Consider the following 5,860-nt stretch of genomic DNA (forward strand, 5'->3'; position numbering starts at 1 on the left):
TTTATTATTCTGCTTTTTTATGACTTAGCGGAATAGTTTGTAGAGTAGATGGTTTTGAATTATATTTTTTTCATCCATTTTATTAGAAAAAAAGGCAGTTGACATTGTTAATATTTGAAAAAAGGCAGTTGACATGACAATTATTTAGTTATTGGCATTACATAGAGTTTATTTATATTTTCTTTTTTGTTTTTCACGTTTAATTTGTTTTATACTGAAATGTATTGTATGACCATAATTCATGAATATGTTCAAAATATTGAGTTATCTAAAAATTTTATATGAAGCCTATTGACAAGTTGTTCACATTTTTGCTAAAAGTTATTGACATTTGATAATTAAGGTATGGACAAAATGTTGAGTTTTTATATGGAAACTATTAACATGTTTTTTATGATAATGATGCCAGTGCATATTTAAAATTAAAAAATGAAGAAAAATAGCTGTACATTTTTTTTAGTTAAAACAATTGTTTTTGAGTTGTTGACATAAAATTCAAGTTGTTGACATTACTATTGAAGTTGCTTTACTGATTTCATAGTTGATATATTATTACAGGTTGCGTAGCTCAAATCGATATATGATAATTGTTTTACACATCCATCTAAAAAACATGATAACATCAAATATTCAAACCACTCTTTGTTCAAATCAAAATAAAATAGTTGTTTACTTATTGGTTCTACGGCTAAACCATTCCTTGTACTTGTTCTGTAACGCAGATAATCTTTGCTTGTTTGCATTCATCCAGATGTTAGCATGACATATCATATCCATACACTTCTTGTTGCTCTCTGATGTAAGCATTGCTTCGCAATATCTTCCTCTGAGTACCTGTAGAATCTTCAAGCCGCGTGGAGTAAAGCCAATATCCCAATCCCTTCCCTTCCTGCAAAAGTATGTATCCATATGTCTCATCGTATAAACACCATTGTCTTCTTTATTGGTGCTTGTGGCCCAATCTTAAGGAATAACCTTGTAAGGAGACTTCTTTATATTTTATGATAGATCTGTCATGTTATTCTCTATAAAGTATGCCTCAAACATATCTTTCTGCAAATATATAAACAACTAAATTAAAATTTGCATACAAAGCATTTTAGCAAGATACATAAATTATGTCAACAAAAATCTAAACATAATGTTAGCTATATTTAAAAAAGTATACCAGTATTGCAACATCAAAGCTATACTTTTCCAAGGGATTCTTGTCTCTAGGTGGTTTGGCATGTCTTCTTTATTGGTGCTTGTGGCCCAATCTAAAGGAATAACCAAGCATTTTAGCAAGATACATAAATTATGTCAACAAAAATCTAAACATAATGTTAGCTATATTTAAAAAAGCATACCAGTATTGCAACATCAAAGCTATACTTTTCCAAGGGATTCTTGTCTCTAGGTGGTTTGGCACTATCAATTATCTCAATTTTGTTCATCCTCATCCAGAATACCACAAGATAGTAATAGCCACTTTTAAAAACAGGGAAGAATACCTGTATTGTATGTTAGATAAAATTAGAGAAAAGAATTTGACAACTCCTGTCGAAAACTATGTAGGTGAAACTGTGAGATCTTTGCACAAAAATAAATTTGTTACCAAATCAATCTTTCTCCAATCGAAATCTTCTATTGTTCTAATCTCCTGTTGAATTCGCGACACAAAGTTGTTCTGGGATTGTAATGGATCCCAATGAGGCTGCCGATTTGTTATATTCAAATACTGCATTTAACATTTTTTGTTAGTGAAATTTGTCATCCAAATAGTTGACACAGAAATTTAGATTACTCACGCATGGGGATGTTGTCAGAAACAGGCGCGGAGGTGACGATTTTGCCCTTTCTCTTTCCTTGTAGTTCAGGTGTGCTGCCCATACATCAATTACACCTGTACTGATTTCTGAATGGGGTTTCAGAGATGAAAACACTCATTTGCTTGCCCAAACAAAGCCATTAGTGTAGACACATGAATCACTGAAATGAAAGCGTGCAGACAACATTTAAATATCATTCATAAATTATGTCAACTGCATGGAAATATAAAAGGATTGTAGAGATTATTCAAAGAATTAAATTATGCATACTCATTTGTTCCTTCAGTTTCTACTATGTAGTAGTACATATCTCTTTCGTCTGGGTTCAGGGTTGTTTTCATATGCACGGCTCGTATTTCAAATGGTGAGCGTAGCACTGGGCTAGGACGCATTTCAGCACGAGTCCGTTTCTCTCTAGCTTCAGCCAGTGGAATCTCAGAGATCGGAACAGGGTTCGGATGCTGTTGTCAGTGAATTTAATGTTAGTTGCAATTACAAATCATGTCAACTATATTACACTAACTGTTTCAATAACTAATATGATTATGTCAACTACACTACATATCATGTCAACTGCACTACATATCGTGTCAATAACCGTGTCAATTACATTTTAACAACTATTACAAGCAATGTAAACAATAATTCATTCATTTTTTTACCTTGTAAACAATCATTCTTCTTTCCGTGTTTTCAGGAGTTTTTTCTTTTTCCTCATGCATCTTCTCTTTCCCTTTATGTTCTTGTATTTGTATGTTCGATTCAGGAGGAGTGTCATCCAGTGTTTCAATACCCTCTCTCATCATATACTCAACAATTGAGCATGCAGCTGCATCCTCCCTGTCTTCCTGAAACTCCATGCTATACCATGTCAATTATATTTTTATCTATGTCAACTATGATATCCACAATGTCAATAACTAATATAAAATTATATACAAAGATTCAAGAGTTTAATATAATCATTATAAACTGTACCTGTTCATTTATGATATCAACAATAGCATTTGTTGCCTTGATTGCTTCTTCATTGTTGCTGATTTCAAAGTCAGTACATGCTTTTGATAATATATGCAAGGCATTTTGTGTTCTTAAGTCTATATCAGCTTCATCTTCTGCTTGAATTTCAAACTCACTTCTCCTGTTCTCAAATCCTATAGTTGATGCTTGAATATTGACATGTGCAGGAGATTGATTTGTTGGTGATGTCCTATCAGCTTCATCTTCTGCTTGAATTTCCAACTCACTACTCCTGTTTTCAAATTCTATAAGTGATGATTGATTATTGACTTGTCCAGGAGATTCAGTTGTTGGTGATGCTCTATCAGCTTCAACTTCTTCTTGCATTTCCAACTCAGTTCCACTGTTCTCAGATTCCATAATTGATTCTTGAGTATTGACATGTCCAGGATATTCAGTAGTTGGTGATGCCCTATCAGCTTGAACTTCTACTTGAATTTCCATCTCACTTCCTCTGTTCTCAGATCCTAAAACTGATGCTTGAGTGTTGACATGCTCTGAAGCATTGGCTTCTTGTTGTTGGAGAGATGGGGATGCTGTCTGTGGAGATCCTAGTACGGCTGTCAAGATAGGAGAGTTTGATTCATTATCACCATCACACATCATGTTCTCCTTGCTTTGTTCATCTTCTTCAACAGTCTGTCTGACCTCTTCAGGATTATCAACTGGTGATGTAGGTAAATTTTCTCTATTTCTTTCTTCTATAGCCTGTTCAAAAATTAGTTCAACAATGTTACTTTCTAAACTGTAGGAGTAATCCAGTGTCAACTAAGAGAAACATATATCAATAAAATGATGTATTAATCTAAATATAGGTTGATTATGTGCTTACTTTATCGAAGAAATCTCCCAATCTGAAAGTTGGAAATTCATTCAAATCTTCAAGTGTTTCGTTTTCTTTTTCAGCATTCCGTATTGAGTCAAATACCGCTTTCCAGTTATCAACAGCAACATTGTTGTCTATATGAAATGACTGGGACAAATGCAGGAAAGTGTCACTCACAGATACAACCGGAGATTTTTGGCTTCCAATTGCGCTTCTAGCAATGTCACAAACAAATCCGAATAAATCATTATTCTTGATCTGTGAAGAAGCTTCTTTGAGGACTCTAACAAGATTGGTCCTGCCATCATTTATCTGATTGATGTATTTTACGACATTTTTCACCATATCTGATGGGAGTATGTTCTGAGAAGAAGACCCCACTCCACTGTCATCTACATCAACACTTTGTTCTTCATTCTCTTGCTGCTGCTCTTCATTTCGAATGTATCTCTTCTTTATATTTCCTAAACCAAAAACTCCTGCACTGATCTCTCTATCTTCTCTAGCCTGAAGATACTCACTTTTCCATCCTTTCATTAATGGAAATGTCCGAGGAACAGGACGCTTGTCTTGTATAACTCTGTCTAAGTAGCAGAGCTGCATATGTTAAAAAATGCATGTCAATTACTATTGTGTCGTGTCAACTCAATACAAAAGCCACTTAAAATAACTAATACAGCTTATGTCAACTATAGTACGAGCTATATCAACTACACACACAACCTAATGTAATAATGTTAATAATCAACAATGCAAAATGTAAAACATACCATAAGGAAGGGAAGTGGTCCAGCAAATGCATTCTTCTCTGTGATTGACCAATTTTGTTTTGCAAATTTGAGAACAGATATTACATACGAACACCAATTTACATTTCTCACGTTATCCAGATCATCAATTATCTCTCCAATCTTAGATTTTACCATTCCACATGTTGATTGCTCAATCAATGTTGATTCTAGCAATAACAAAAACATTGTCTTAAACTGCCTTCCTCCTTGAAGATCATTCAACATAACCTTTAAAACATCGTTATGGTTCACACTTTCTTTTTTCGTACCACATTTCTTTGCTATCTTCCTCATGAAAGCTGCATTACTTTTACACTTATCTCTAGAATAAGTAATGTCACCTCTTGGGAATCCATATACAAGCTCCACATCCTCTTCAGTGATATGAATTTTTTTACCATTGTTAAGCTTTATCTTGCACTTATTCTCTTCAAAAAAATTTAATAATACTAATGCTAATCTGCTAGGAATGTAATCAATCTTGAAATGTAGGACACTCTCGAAACCCAACTCCTTCACAGAATTAATCTGTTCCTCATTCAGTCTGCTTATTGCATCAACAAAATACATCGGCTTCCTTTTCACTAGAAGCCTTTGAGATAGATTTTCAGCAATAACAATCTGTTTTCCATCCTCTACACTTTTCTTTTGCTTTTTGTTAACAATAATTAACTCTTTCTGAGATACTGAGGTACTCCTTTTTCGCTTGGATGTTCTTCTGTTTTCTGGTTTAAAATCAAACATAATAAATCTATATCAATTATACAAAGTATCATGACAATAACAAGTGTACTCTGTTGACATCAAGTGTGTGTATATTACTAAAGTTATTTCATTAGATATACCAAGCACAATTAACAGAATTTCAGGCATTAAGTATGCTCTGTCATTAACAGGTATTTTTCATATATAGTTAGAACAATTATATTATTACTATTATGTCAATAGTTAAAGTTAACATAACCTGTTGATTATTTAATAAAGTTTATGGCAAGTATACTCTGTTTATATAAATATTACTATGTCAACTATTATTTAAACAAGCTTAGAATATGTCAATACCTATTGACACACTACTACAACCATACATATGTTTTCTACAGCCATCCTAACAGCCATTGAAACAAGCATACCCTATGTCAATAGTTGTTGACATACTACTACAGCCATACATTTGTATTTTTTTCTACAGCCACTCTAACAAGCATACAATATGTCAATATTATTATGTAAATACCTATTCAAACAAGCATACACTACTGTCATTACTGTCAACAGTATATTATTATAGCTATGTCAACAGCTAGTATATAAAATGTCAATAATCTTAAAAATTTAAACAAATCCTTAACTGGAAGGTGAAGCTTCTTCTCTTCCTTTTTTTTCAGCTGCATTTTTCGTTGCCATCTTTT

The sequence above is a fragment of the Salvia hispanica genome, chromosome 4, assembly GCF_023119035.1.
Source record: "Salvia hispanica cultivar TCC Black 2014 chromosome 4, UniMelb_Shisp_WGS_1.0, whole genome shotgun sequence".
Taxonomy (NCBI): Eukaryota; Viridiplantae; Streptophyta; class Magnoliopsida; order Lamiales; family Lamiaceae; genus Salvia; species Salvia hispanica.